Raw genomic sequence first — 16,232 nt, forward strand, 5'->3', positions numbered from 1 at the left:
TGCGGCTCTGTGTGCGGCCGCTGAGGATACGATTTTCTACGCCGGTAACAATAGAGCGCGGCAGTAATAGAGGAGGGGGATTCATTTCTGTCATGTGTTCTTGGCTCCTTTCTGGGGGGCAGACAATGGCTGGAGCTTATGTTCCCAGGGGCGTGAGATTTCTCTCACCCGGTCAGTGTCTACTGAGGTGTTGTGGAGCGGGAAAACTGCTGCTCATAGCAACCAATCACAGCTCAGCTTCTTTTAAACAGCTCTGGTGAAATGAAAGATGCTTAGTGATTGGTTGCTATGTAGAATGAGCGTGGCTTGATACACATACGAGATACATAAACACACACACACACACACACATACCTACTGTACATACACTCAGCTTTATATATATTTTTTTTCTTTCCGTTGGAGGGCCCAATTCCAGCTGTTGCTGTCGGACCTGTGATTTCTATCTCCTCCACTGTGTACAGGATAATAGAGTATAATAAAGTAGTTATGGACGAGACTTAACTAACATTGTTCAGTGACTCTGCTTTCCATATAGTGATGGATATTTCTTGTTGGTGAAACTATGATGTTTTTCACTTTAACCCTTTGTTAACCCCTCTGATCAGTGCGATCATCCAACATACAAGCCTCTGATGGCTCCGGTGATGCCCTGTACTACTGAAACGTGATAGAAGATTACAGTGCGGGGAAGAAGGGAAACCTTCATATAGAGGCCGGTGGTGATGGAGTCAGCGACCGACTGTGGCCAAATCTGTCTCTAGAGCCGTAGTAGAAGAGGAAGATATCGTCCTCATCATGAAGTAGTTATTTCTCATGTCGCGTGTAATGAATATCTCCTGCAGTATTGCTAATGCCGATTCCAGGGTCGGTAAATGAGACGAGAATTAGCGTTATGGAAGATGAGTCTATGAGAAACGTATTCAGCTGCCGACTCCGAGGAGGAAACTGCTTGTTGTCTGTGGCCTAAATATATAGGATTTATTAGATGTAAAGAAGGAAACTAAATACTGTAAAATAATAAATCTCCTCATATGTTTCATTATTATCTCCAGTAATTGTATTATTACACAGGATTCTTATGATGTTACATCGGCTCATCTTCTCATTCAGGTCTCTACAATATCGGATCCTCTCAGTGAAGATCTTCTACAAAAGAACATTTTCCTGATTTACCCATCAAAGATGGATATGGGCAGAGACAAGATGGCGGAGAAAATATTACACCTCACCCTAGAGATCCTCTTCCGGCTTACTGGAGAGTTGAGAGATTCTGATGAAGTCACATTACATCATTCTTATCTATGGGATTAACAGATGGACAGAACTGGAGAGGTGAGGACTAGGGTTGAGCGAAACATATCGGCACTTTTCAAAAGTCGCCGACTTTTAGCAAAGTCGGGTTTCGTGAAACCCGACCCGATCCCACTCTGGGATCGGGTCGGCGGTCGACGATCGCTACTGAAAAGTCGGGTTTCATTTAAAAAAAAATATATATATATATATATACAGTCATGGCCAAAAGTATTAACACCCCTGCAATTCTGTCAGATAATACTATTTTTCTTCCTGAAAATGATTGCAAACACAAATTGTTTGGTATTATTATCTTCATTTAATTTGTCTTAAATGAAAAAAACACAAAAAGAATTGTCCTAAAGCCAAATTGGATATAATTCCACACCAAACATAAAAAGGGGGTGGACAAAAGTATTGGCACCATTCGAAAAATCATGTGATGCTTCTCTAACTTGTGTAATTAACAGCACCTGTAACTTACCTGTGGCACCTAACAGGTGTTCGCAATAACTAAATCACACTTGCAGCCAGTTGACATGGATTAAAGTTGACTCAACCTCTGTCCTGTGTCCTTGTGTGTACCACATTATTATTATTATTATTATTATACATTTTTATAGCGCCATTTATTCCATGGCGCTTTACATGTGAATACGGGGCAAATATAGACAAATACATTAAACATGAGCAGATAACAAGGCACACGAGTACATAAGGAGGGAGGACCCTGCCCGCGAGGGCTCACAGTCTGCAGGGGGTGGGTGAGGATACACTAGGAGAGGGTAGGGCAGGTTGTGCGGCTGTTCAGTAGGTTGAGGATCACTGCAGGCTGTAGGCTTGTCGGAAGAGGTGGGTCTTCAGGTTCTTTTTGAAGGTTTCTATGTTAGGCGAGAGTCTGATGTGTTGGGGTAGAGAGTTCCAGAGTATGGGGGAAGCACGGGAGAAGTCTTGGATGCGGTTATGGGAAGAAGAGATGAGAGGGGAGTAGAGAAGGAGGTCTTGGGAGGATCGGAGGTCGCGTGTAGGTAGGTACCGGGAGACCATGTCACAGATGTATGGAGGAGACAGGTTGTGGATGGCTTTGTATGTCAGTGTGAGGGTTTTGAACTGGAGTCTCTGGGCGATAGGAAGCCAGTGAAGGGCTTGACACAGGGGAGAGGCTGGGGAATAGCGGGGGGACAGGTGGATTAGTCGGGCAGCAGAGTGTAGGATGGATTGGAGTGGTGCCAGAGTGCTAGAGGGGAGTCCAGAGAGTAGGAGGTTGCAGTAGTCGAGGCGGGAGATGATAAGGGCATGCACTAGCGTTTTTGCAGTGTTGCGGTCAAGGAAAGCACGGATCCGGGAAATATTTTTGAGTTTGAGACGACAGGAGGAGGCAAGGGCTTGGATATGTGGCTTGAAAGAGAGGGCAGAGTCGAGGATCACCCCGAGGCACCGGGCGTGTGGGACTGGGGATAGTGAGCAGCCATTGACATTGATGGATAGGTCTGGTGGAGGGGTAGAGTGAGATGGGGGAAAGATGATGAATTCTGTTTTGTCCATGTTCAGTTGTAGAAAGCGAGCAGAAAAGAAGGCTGAAATGGCAGACAGACAGTGCAGGATTTTGGTAAGCAAGGAGGAGAGGTCAGGTCCGGAGAGGTAGATCTGCGTGTCGTCAGCGTAGAGATGGTACTGCATACCGTGGGATTCTATGAGCTGTCCCAGGCCGAAAGTGTAGATGGAGAAGAGTAGGGGTCCTAGAACAGAGCCTTGAGGAACACCGACTGACAAGGGGCGAAGTGAGGAGGTGGAGCATGGAGAAAAGAAAGAAGACCAAAGAACTGTCTGAGGACTTGAGAAACCAAATTCTGAGGAAGCATGAGCAATCTCAAGGCTACAAGTCCATCTCCAAAGTCCTGAATGTTCCTGTGTCTACCGTGCGCAGTGTCATCAAGAAGTTTAAAGAACATGGCACTGTGGCTAACCTCCCTAGATGTGGATGGAAAAGAAAAATTGACAAGAGATTTCAACGCAAGATTGTGCGGATGTTGGATAAAGAACGTCGACTAACATCCAAACAAGTTCAAGCTGCCCTGCAGTCCGAGGGTACAACAGTGTCAACCCGTACTATCTGTCGGCGTCTGAATGAAAAGGGACTGTATGGTAGGAGACCTAGGAAGACCCCACTTCTTACCCCGAGACATAAAAAAGCCAGGCTGGAGTTTGCCAAAACTTACCTGAAAAAGCCTAAAACGTTTTGGAAGAATGTTCTCTGGTCAGATGAGACAAAAGTAGAGCTTTTTGGGCAAAGGCATCAGCATAGAGTTTACAGGAGAAAAAAAGAGGCACTCAAAGAAAAGAACACGGTCCCTACAGTCAAACATGGTGGAGGTTCCCTGATGTGCTGGGGTTGCTTTGCTGCCTCTGGCACTGGACTGCTTGACCGTGTACATGGCATTATGAAGTCTGAAGACTACCAACAAATTTTGCAGCATAATGTAGGTCCCAGTGTGAGAAAGCTGGATCTCCCTCAGAGGTCATGGGTCTTCCAGCAGGACAATGACCCAAAACACACTTCAAAAAGCACTAGAAAATGGTTTGAGAGAAAGCACTGGAGACTTCTAAGGTGGCCAGCAATGAGTCCAGACCTGAATCCCCATAGAACACCTGTGGAGAGATCTAAAAATGGCAGTTTGGAGAAGGCACCCTTCAAATATCAGGGACCTGGAGCAGTTTGCCAAAGAAGAATGGTCTAAAATTCCAGCAGAGATGGTTACCGGAAGCAGTTGGTCGCAGTTATTTTGGCTAAACGTTGTGCAACCAAGTATTAGGCTGAGGGTGCCAATACTTTTGTCTGGCCCATTTTTGGAGTTTTGTGTGAAATGATCAATGTTTTGCTTTTTGCTTCATTCTCTTTTGTGTTTTTTCATTTAAGACAAATTACGGTAAATGAAGATAATAATACCAAAGAATTTGTGTTTGCAATCATTTTCAGGAAGAAACTGAGTATTATCTGACTGAATTGCAGAGGTGTCAATACTTTTGGCCATGACTGTATATATATGTCATTCAGACACACATATATATATATATATATATATATATATATATATATATATATATTTATATTAACTTCAGCGCGATATAGCAAATAAGCCGGTAATTTAATTACCGGCTTTTCATTTCTCCTGCCAGAACCCGACATGATATGAGACATGGTTTACATACAGTAAACCATCTCATATCCCCTTTTTTTTGCATATTCCACAATACTAATGTTAGTAGTGTGTATGTGCAAAATTTCAGCGCTCTAGCTCTTAAATTTAAGGGTTAAATCGCGGAAACAAATGGCGTGGGCTCCCGCGCAATTTTCTCCGCCAGAGTGGTAAAGCCAGTGACTGAGGGCAGATATTAATAGCCTGGAGAGGGTCCATGGTTATTGCCCCCACCCTGGCTAAAATCATCTGCCCCCAGCCACCCCAGAAAAGGCACATCTGGAAGATGCGCCTATTCTGACACTTGGCCACTCTCTTCCCATTCCCGTGTAGCGGTGGGATATGGGGTAATGAAGGGTTAATGTCACCTTGCTATTGTAAGGTGACATTAACCCCTTTCTGCCATTAGACGTACTATTCCGTCCATGTGGGGTGGGCTTTACTTCCCACGGACGGAATAGTACGTCATAGGCGAGCGCGGCCGATCGCGGCCGGGTGTCAGCTGCTTATCGCAGCTGACATCCGGCACTATGTGCCAGGAGCGGTCACGGACCGCCCCCGGCACATTAACCCCCGGCACACCGCGATCAAAGATGATCGCGATGTGCCGGCGGTGCAGGGAAGCATCGCGCAGGGAGGGGGCTCCCTGCGTGCTTCCCTGAGACCCCCGCAGCAACGCGATGTGATCGCGTTGCTCCGGGGGTCTCCTACCTCCCTCCCTGCAGAAAGTCCCGGATCCAAAATGGCCGCGGATCCGGGTCCTGCAGGGAGGGAGGTGGCTTACCAAGTGCCTGCTCAGAGCAGGCACTTGGTAACGCTGCACTGCTCTCAGACAGATCGGTGATCTGTCAGAGTGCTGTGCAAACTGGCAGATCACCGATCTGTATTGTCCCCCCCGGGACAAAGTAAAAAAGTAAAAAAAAAAATTTGCAAGTGTGTAAAAAAAAAAAAAAAAAAATCCTAAATAATGAAAAAAAAAATATATATTATTCCCATAAATACATTTCTTTATCTAAATTAAAAAAAAAAAAACAATAAAAGTGCACATATTTAGTATCGCCGCGTCCGTAACGACCCGACCTATAAAACTGGCCCACTAGTTAACCCCTTCAGTAAACACCGTAAGAAAAAAAAAAAAAACGAGGCAAAAAACAACGCTTCATTATCATACCGCCAAACAAAAAGTGGAATAACACGCGATCAAAAAGACGGATATAAATAACCATGGTACCACTGAAAGCGTCATCTTGTCCCGCAAAAAATGAGCTGCCATACAGCAACATCAGCAAAAAAATAAAAAAGTTATAGTCCTCAGAATAAAGCGATGCAAAAATAATTATTTTTTCTATAAAATAGTTTTTATCGTATAAAAGCGCCAAAACATAAAAAAAATGATATAAATGAGGTGTCGCTGTAATCGTACTGACCCGAAGAATAAAACTGCTTTATCAATTTTACCAAACGCGGAACGGTATAAACGCCTCCCCCAAAAAAAATTCATGAATAGCTGGTTTTTGGTCATTCTGCCTCACAAAAATCGGAATAAAAAGCGATCAAAAAATGTCACGTGCCCAAAAATGTTACCAATAAAAACGTCAACTCGTCCCGCAAAAAACAAGACATCACATGACTCTGTGGACTCAAATATGGAAAAATTATAGCTCTCAAAATGGGGTAACGCAAAAAATACTTTTTGCAATAAAAAGCGTCTTTCAGTGTGTGACAGCTGCCAATCATAAAAATCCGCTAAAAAACCCGCTATAAAAGTAAATGAAAAAATGTATTTATTTCCATTTTCCCATTAGGGTTAGGGCTAGGGTTAGGGCTAGGGTTAGGGTTAGGGCTAGGGCTAGGGTTAGGGCTAGGGTTAGGGCTAGGGCTAGGGTTAGGGCTAGGGTTAGGGTTAGGGTTAGGGCTAGGGTTAGGGCTAGGGTTAGGGCTAGGGTTGGGACTAGGGTTAGGGTTAGGGCTAGGGCTAGGGTTGGGGCTAGGGTTAGGGCTAGGGCTAGGGTTAAGGCTACAGTTAGGGTTGGGGCTAAAGTTAGGGTTAGGGTTTGGATTACATTTGCGATTGGGATTAGGATTAGGGGTGTGTCTGGGTTAGAGGTGTGGTTAGGGTTACCGTTGGGATTAGGGTTAGGGGTGTGTCAGGGTTAGAGGTGTGGTTAGGGTTACTGTTGGGATTAGGGTTAGGGGTGTGTTTGGATTAGGGTTTCAGTTATAATTGGGGGGTTTCCACTGTTTAGGCACATCAGGGGGATCTCCAAACGCGACATGGCGACCGATCTCAATTCCATCCAATTCTGCATTGAAAAAGTAAAACAGTGCTCCTTCCCTTCCGAGCTCTCCCGTGTGCCCAAACAGGAGTTTACCCCAACATATGGGGTATCAGCGTACTCAGGACAAATTGGACAACAACTTTTGGGGTCCAATTTCTCCTGTTACCCTTGGGAAAATACAAAACTGGGGGCTAAAAAATAATTTTTGTGGGAAAAAAAGAGATTTTTTATTTTCAAGGCTCTGCGTTATAAACTGTAGTGAAACACTTGGGGGCTCAAAGTTCTCACAACACATCTAGATAAGTTCGTGGGGGGGTCTAATTTCCAATATGGGGTCACTTGTGGGGGTTTCTACTGTTTAGGTATATTAGGGGCTCTGCAAACGCAATGTGACGCCTGCAGACCATTCCATTTAAGTCTGCATTCCAAATGGCGCTCCTTCCCTTCCGAGCCCTCCCATGCGCCCAAACGCTGGTTCCCCCCCACATATGGGGTATCAACGCACTCAGGACAAATTGGACAACAACTTTTGGGGTCCAATTTCTCATTTTACCCTCGAGAAAATACAAAACTGGGGGCTAAAAAATAATTTTGAGGGGAAATTTTTATTTTTTATTTTCACGGCTCTGCGTTATAAACTGTAGTGAAATACTTGGGGGCTCAAAGTTCTCACAACACATCTAGATAAGTTCCTTGGGGGGTCTAGTTTCCAATATGGGGTCACTTGTGGGGGGTTTCTACTGTTTAGGTACATTAGGGGCTCTGCAAACACAATGTGACGCCTGCAGACCATTCCATCTAAGTCTGTATTCCAAATGGCGCTCCTTCCCTTCCGAGCCCTCCCATGCGCCCAAACGCTGGTTCTCCCCCACATATAGGGTATCAGCGCACTCAGGACAAATTGCACAACAACTTTTGGGGTCCAATTTCTCCTGTTACCCTCAGGAAAATACAAAACTGGGGGCTAAAAAATTATTTTTGTGGGAAAAAAATTTTGTTTTATTTTTACGGCTCTGCATTATAAACTTCTGTGAAGCTCTTATTGGGTCAAAGTGCTCACCACACATCTAGATAAGTTCCTTAGGGGGTCTACTTTTCAAAATGATGTCACTTGTGGGGGGTTTCAATGTTTAGGTACATCAGTGGCTCTCCAAACGCAACATGGCGTCCAATCTCAATTCCTGTCAATTTTGCATTGAAAGGTCAAACGGCGCTCCTTCCCTTCCGAGCTCTCCCATGCGCCCAAACAATGGTTTACCCCCACATATGGGGTATCAGAGTACTCAGGACAAATTGTGCCACAACTTTTGTGGTCCAATTTCTTCTCTTACCATTGGGAAAATAAAAAATTGGGGGCGAAAAGATAATTTTTGTGAAAAAAAATGATTTTTTATTTTTACGGTTCTGCATTATAAACTTCTGTGAAGCACTTGGTGGGTCAAAGTGCTCACCACACCTCTAGATAAGTTCCTTAGGGGGTCTACTTTCCAAAATGGTGTCACTTGTGGGGGGTTTCAATGTTTAGGCACATCAGTGGCTCTCCAAACGCAACATGGCGTCCCATCTCAATTCCTGTCAATTTTGCATTGAAAGGTCAAACGGCGCTCCTTCCCTTCCGAGCTCTCCCATGCGCCCAAACAATGGTTTACCCCCACATATGGGGTATCAGAGTACTCAGGACAAATTGTGCCACAACTTTTGTGGTCCAATTTCTTCTCTTACTATTGGGAAAATAAAAAATTGGGGGCGAAAAAATAATGTTTGTGAAAAAAAAATGATTTTTTATTTTTACGGTTCTGCATTATAAACTTCTGTGAAGCACTTGGTGGGTCAAAGTGCTCACCACACCTCTAGATAAGTTCCTTAGGGGGTCTACTTTCCAAAATGGTGTCACTTGTGGGGGGTTTGAATGTTTAGGCACATCAGTGGCTCTCCAAACGCAACATGGCGTCCCATCTCAATTCCAGTCAATTTTGCATTGAAAAGTCAAATGGCGCTCCTTCCCTTCCGAGCTCTGCCATGCGCCCAAACTGTGGTTAACCCCCACATATGGGGTATCAGCGTACTCAGGACAAATTGTACAACAACTTTTGGGGTCCATTTTCTCCTGTAACCCTTGGTAAAATAAAACAAATTGGAGCTGAAGTAAATTTTTTGTGAAAAAAAGTTAAATGTTAATTTTTGTTTAAACATTCCAAAAATTCCTGTGAAGCACCTGAAGGGTTAATAAACTTCTTGAATGTGGTTTTGAGAACCTTGAGGGGTGCAGTTTTTAGAATGGTGTCACACTTGGGTATTTTCTTTCATATAGACCCCTCAAAATGACTTCAAATGAGATGTGGTCCCTAAAATAAAATGGTGTTGTAAAAATGAGAAATTGCTGGTCAACTTTTAACCCTTATAACTCCCTAACAAAAAAAAATTTTGGTTCCAGAATTATGCTGATGTAAAGTAGACATGTGGGAAATGTTACTTATTAAGTATTTTGTGTGACATATCTCTGTGATTTAATTGCATAAAAATTCAAAGTTGGAAAATTGCGAAATTTTCAAAATTTTCGCCAAATTTCCATTTTTTTCACAAATAAACGCAGGTAATATCAAAGAAATTTTACCACTATCATGAAGTACAATATGTCACGAGAAAACAATGTCAGAATCATCGGGATCCGTTGAAGCGTTCCAGAGTTATAACCTCATAAAGGGACAGTGGTCAGAATTGTAAAAATTGGCCCGGTCCATAACGTGCAAACCACCCTTGGGGGTAAAAGGGTTAAGCCAGATTAAAAATGGAGAGGCGTCAATTATGACACCTATCCATTATTAATCCAATTGTATGAAAGAGTTAAAAAAACACACACACATTATTAAAACAACCTGTGTTTTTATTTCATTAAAATACTTTTTAATAATGTGTGTGTGTGTTTTTTAACCATTTAATGCAAATGGATTAATAATGGATAGGTGTCAGAATTGACGCCTCTCCATTATTAATCTGGCTTAATGTTACCTTACAATAGCAAGGTGACATTAACCCTTCATTACCCCATATCCCACTGCTACACGGGAATGGGAAGAGAGTGGCCAAGTGTCAGAATAGGCGCATCTTCCAGATGTGCCTTTTCTGGGGTGGCTGGGGGCAGATGATTTTAGCCAGGAAGGGGGGGGGCAATAACCATGGACCCTCTCCAGGCTATTAATATCTGCCCTCAGTCACTGGCTTTACTACTCTGGCGGAGAAAATTGCGCGGGAGCCCATGCCAATTTTTTCAGCGATTTAACCCTTAAATTGCTGAAAGCTATAAAATTTAAGGGTTAAAGGCAATTTAAGGGTTAAATAGCTGAAAAATTGGCATGGGCTCCCGCGCAATTTTCTCCGCCAGAGTAGTAAAGCCAGTGACTGAGGGCAGATATTAATAGCCTGGAGAGGGTCCATGGTTATTGTCCCCCCCTGGCTAAAAACATCTGCCCCCAGCCACCCCAGAAAAGGCACATCTGTAAGATGCGCCTATTCTGGCACTTGGCCACTCTCTTCCCATTCCCGTGTAGCGGTGGGATATGGAGTAATGAAGGGTTAATGTCACCTTGCGATTGTAAGGTGACATTAAGCCAGATTAATAATGGAGAGGCGTCAATTCTGACACCTATCCATTATTAATCCGTTTGCATTAAATGGTTAAAAAAAACACAAACACATTATTAAAAAGTATTTTAATGAAATAAAAACACAGGTTGTTTTAATATTTTATTGTACGCTCAATCCACCTGAAGACCCTCGCTCTGTAACAAATAAAAAATAATAAACCAACAATATCCCATACCTTCCGTAGATCTGTAACGTCCCACGCTGTAAATCCACCTGAAGGGGTTAAAATATTTTACAGCCAGGAGCTCTGCTAATGCAGCTGTGCTCGTGGCTGTAAACCCCAGCGAATGAAGGTAATGTAGGTCAATGATCTATAGTTACCTTCATTCGCGGTGATGCACCCCCTGCTGGATGTCCTCATATGACCTCAAGCCTGGGAACTTTTCCCATGCTCCAGGGACATCCAGCAGGGGGCGCATCACCGCGAATAAAGGTAACTATAGGTCATTGACCTACATTACCTTCATTCGCTGGGGTTTACAGCCACGAGCACAGCTGCATTAGCAGAGCTCCTGGCTGTAAAAAATTTTTAACCCCTTCAGATGGATTTACAGCGTGGGATGTTACAGATCTATGGAAGGTATGGGATATTGTTGGTTTATTATTTTTTATTTGTTACAGAACGAGGGTCTTCAGGTGGATTGAGCGTACAATAAAATATTAAAACAACCTGTCTTTATTTCATTAAAATACTTTTTAATAATGTGTTTGTGTTTTTTTAACTCTTTCATACAATTGGATTAATAATGGATAGGTGTCATAATTGACGCCTCTCCATTATTAATCTGGCTTAATGTCACCTTACAATAGCAAGGTGGCATTAACCCTTCATTACCCCATATCCCACCGCTACACGGGAGTGGGAAGAGAGTGGCCAAGTGCCAGAATAGGTGCATCTTCCAGATGTGCCTTTTCTGGGGTGGCTGGGGGCAGATGTTTTTAGCCGGGGGGGGGCAATAACCGTGAACCCTCTCCAGGCTATTAATATCTGCCCTCAGTCACTGGCTTTACTACTCTGGTGGAGAAAATTGCGCGGGAGCCCACGCCAATTTTTTCCGCGATTTAACCCTTAAATTTAAGAGCTAGAGCGCCGAAATTTTGCACATACACACTACTAACATTAGTAGTGTGGAATATCCAAAAAAAAGGGGGATATGACATGGTTTACTGTATGTAAACCATGTCTCAAATCATGTCAGGTTTTGGCAGGAGAATTGAACAGCCGGTAATTGAATTACCAGCTTTTCTGCTATATGGCCCTGAAGGAAATATAAAAAAACCCATAGACTTTCATTGGGTTTTGAGTTTCGGCCAATCCCTGACCCCGACTTTTCAATAGGATCGGCCGATTTCACTCGACCCGACTTTTGAGAAAGTCGCGTTTCGTGAATCCCGACTCGACCCTAAAAAACTAAAAGTCGCTCAACCCTAGTGAGGACTCTGGAAATGTCTGTAGTGAGATTTATTAATGTGTCTCTCCATTACCAGGATTACACAGTGGTGAAGAAGACCTCTAGTGATCGCTGTCAGGACCCTGTGTCTGAGGGATGGGGAAGACCCCTGAGCCCAATCACAGGGCCTCCACCTCACCCCCTGATCCATGAGGACATCAATGACCAGAAGATCCTAGAACTCATCTACAAGATGATTGAGCTGCTGACTGGAGAGGTGACACTGCTGGGAATGCTGGGACATTATACAGTACCACTATGAAGGGATCGGGGGGATGACGGTATCATTGTATGTGTCAGGTTGCTATAAGGTGTCAGGATGTCGCTGTCTATTTCTCCATGGAGGAGTGGGAGTATTTAGAAGGACACAGAGATCTGTAAAAGAACGTCATAATGGAGGTTCCCCAGCCCCTCACATCTCCAGGTAATAGACAGGACTAAATACACACGGCCTATAATTATCTGTATGTAAAGAATGAATTCAGTCCCTGTATGTGTTTCCTCCAGATCTATCCAGTAAGAGGACAACACCAGAGAGATGTCCCCGTCCTCTTCTTCCACAGGACTGTAACCAAGAAGATCCCAATGTTCCTCAGGATCATCAGGTAGATGGAGAGAAGGTGTCAGGAGATCTCCCCTATGATGTGTAGACGCCGGTGAAGGTCTTGTGCTCAGTCTTGTTTTATCCACCAGTATTATATGTTTTATACTTGTGTAATGAGAACGGTGGAGATGGCAGGATTAGAGCTGATCATAGATGTGACTTCTCCATCTGTCGGTGACTTTTACAATATTTGTTTCAGGGTGAAGATCTGACCCATATTAATACTACAGAGACATATGTGAGGGGTGATGAGCGGTGTAAAGAGGAGATTCCCACATATGACTACCCAGGTGAGTAGTAACCACTAAATGCAGAGAAGTCACAGATTCTTCTCATCACCGGCTGTGGCTGCTTTATCGGTGGTGTAGTCCGGCCATATTACCATGATCACCATTTTGCCTCTAGACCACAACATTCTCCTCCACCCAAAACTGTTCTAATGACTTTGGTCATTGAAAGCCCTTTTCTATAGAACTTACAACCTGGTAGATCCACCTACCCCCTGGGTTTAGGAGACGCTGTTACCTGCCCAGATCTGTAAACTATAAAGCCAAATGACAGCGTACGTAGAATGTGCTGACAAGATAGAAAATCACTTGAAGAAAAATATAATGATGGGCCTGTAAGAGAAAGCGGAGGGTAATGATGCTGTTGGCTTCCTAGAACCCTGAGATCTTATTGGAGGAATCTCCCTTCTCTCCCTTCTGTGCTGCTGAATGTGATCATATGGTCTGTTATGACCTGGCGGTCAGGACAATAATGGACCTGGTGGTTAAGAGCACACGGAATGACCTGATAGTTACTGATAATAAAGGACGAGCTCTGGGACGTGGGAACTCTGCTGACCGCAATCCCTAATCCTATCAACACACACTAGAAATAGCCGTGGATTGCTCCTATGCAACTTGGCACAGCCTAAGGAACTAGCTAGCCCTGAAGATAGAAAAATAAAGCCTACCTTGCCTCAGAGAAATTCCCCAAAGGAAAAGGCAGCCCCCCACATATAATAACTGTGAGTAAAGATGAAAATACAAACACAGAGATGAAATAGATTTAGCAAAGTGAGGCCCGACTTACTGAACAGACTGAGGATAGGAAAGGTTGCTTTGCGGTCAGCACAAAAACCTACAAAAAGACCACGCAGAGGGAGCAAAAAGACCCTCCGCACCGACTCACGGTGCGGAGGCGCTCCCTCTGCGTCCCAGAGCTTCCAGCAAGCAAGACAGCAATAAAAATAGCAAGCTGGACAGAAAAATAGCAAACCAAAGAAAATACAAGCAGGAACTTAGCTTCTGCTGGGAAGACAGGTCACAAGAACGATCCAGGAGTGAACTAGACCAATACTGGAACATTGACAGGTGGCATGGAGCAAAGATCTAAGTGGAGTTAAATAGAGCAGCCAGCTAACGAATTAACCTCGTCACCTGTGGAAGGAAAGTCAGAAAAACCCACCAGAGGAAGTCCATGGACAGAACCAGCCGAAGTACCATTCATGACCACAGGAGGGAGCCCGACAACAGAATTCACAACAGTACCCCCCCCCTTGAGGAGGGGTCACCGAACCCTCACCAGAGCCCCCAGGCCGACCAGGATGAGCCAAATGAAAGGCACGAACCAGATCGGCAGCATGAACATCAGAGGCAAAAACCCAGGAATTATCTTCCTGACCATAACCCTTCCACTTGACCAGGTACTGGAGTTTCCGTCTCGAAATACGAGAATCCAAAATCTTCTCCACCACATACTCCAACTCCCCCTCAACCAACACCGGGGCAGGAGGATCAACGGATGGAACCACAGGCGCCACGTATCTCCGCAATAACGACCTATGGAACACATTATGGATGGCAAAAGAAGCAGGAAGGGCCAAACGAAATGACACAGGATTGATAACCTCAGAAATCTTATACGGACCAATGAAACGAGGCTTAAACTTAGGAGAGGAAACCTTCATAGGAACATAACGAGACGACAACCAAACCAAATCCCCAACACGAAGTCGGGGACCCACACAGAACCGGCGGTTAGCGAAATGTTGAGCCTTCTCCTGGGACAATGTCAAATTGTCCACCACATGAGTCCAAATCTGCTGCAACCTATCCACCACAGTATCTACACCAGGACAGTCCGAAGACTCAACCTGCCCTGAAGAGAAACGAAGATGGAAACCAGAATTGCAGAAAAACGGCGAAATCAAAGTAGCCGAGCTGGCCCGATTATTAAGGGCGAACTCAGCCAACGGCAAAAAGGACACCCTATCATCCTGATCAGCAGAAACAAAGCATCTCAGATATGTTTCCAAAGTTTGATTAGTTCGTTCGGTTTGGCCATTCGTCTGAGGATGGAAAGCCGAGGAAAAAGACAAATCAATGCCCATCCTAGCACAAAAGGATCACCAAAACCTCGAAACAAACTGGGAACCTCTGTCAGAAACTATGTTCTCCGGAATACCATGTAAACGAACCACATGCTGAAAAAATAATGGCACCAAATCAGAGGAGGAAGGCAATTTAGACAAAGGTACCAAATGGACCATCTTAGAAAAGCGATCACAAACCACCCAAATGACCGACATCTTTTGAGAGACGGGGCGATCCGAAATAAAATCCATAGAAATATGCGTCCAGGGCCACTTCGGGACTGGCAAGGGCAAAAGCAACCCACTGGCACGAGAACAGCAGGGCTTAGCCCGAGCACAAGTCCCACAGGACTGCACAAAAGAACGCACATCCCGTGACAAAGACGGCCACCAAAAGGATCTAGCCACCAAATCTCTGGTACCAAAGATTCCAGGATGCCCAGCCAACACTGAACAATGAATCTCAGAGATAACTCTACTAGTCCATCTATCAGGGACAGTTTCTCCGCTGGGCAATGGTCAGGTCTATCAGCCTGAAATTTTTGCAGCACCCGCCGCAAATCAGGGGAGATGGCAGACAAAATTACCCCCTCTTTGAGAATACCCGCCGGCTCAGGAACACCCGGAGAGTCAGGCACAAAACTCCTTGACAGGGCATCAGCCTTCACATTCTTAGAGCCCGGAAGGTACGAAACCACAAAATCAAAACGGGAGAAAAATAACGACCATCGAGCCTGTCTCAGATTCAACCGTTTGGCAGACTCAAGATAAGTCAAATTCTTGTGATCTGTCAAGACCACCACGCGATGCTTGGCTCCTTCAAGCCAATGACGCCACTCCTCGAATGCCCACTTCATGGCCAACAACTCTCGATTACCAACATCATAATTACGCTCAGCAGGCGAAAACTTTCTGGAAAAGAAAGCACATGGCTTCATCACCGAGCCATCAGAACTTCTTTGCGACAAAACAGCCCCTGCTCCAATCTCAGAAGCATCAACCTCAACCTGAAACGGGAGCAAAACATCTGGCTGGCACAACACAGGGGCAGAAGAAAAACGACGCTTCAACTCCTGAAAAGCCTCTACAGCTGCAGAAGACCAATTGACCACATCAGCACCCTTCTTGGTCAAATCAGTCAACGGTTTAGCAACACTAGAAAAATTAGCGATGAAGCGCCGATAAAAATTAGCAAAGCCCAGGAACTTTTGCAGGCTCTTCACAGATGTCGGCTGAGTCCAATCGTAAATGGCCTGGACTTTAACAGGGTCCATCTCGATAGTAGAAGGGGAAAAAATGAACCCCAAAAATGAAACCTTCTGAACTCCAAAGAGACACTTTGACCCCTTCACAAACAAGGAATTCGCACGAAGGACCTGGAACACCATTCTGACCTGCTTC

This window comes from Ranitomeya imitator, chromosome 2 (assembly GCF_032444005.1).
Source record: "Ranitomeya imitator isolate aRanImi1 chromosome 2, aRanImi1.pri, whole genome shotgun sequence".
Classification (NCBI taxonomy): domain Eukaryota; kingdom Metazoa; phylum Chordata; class Amphibia; order Anura; family Dendrobatidae; genus Ranitomeya; species Ranitomeya imitator.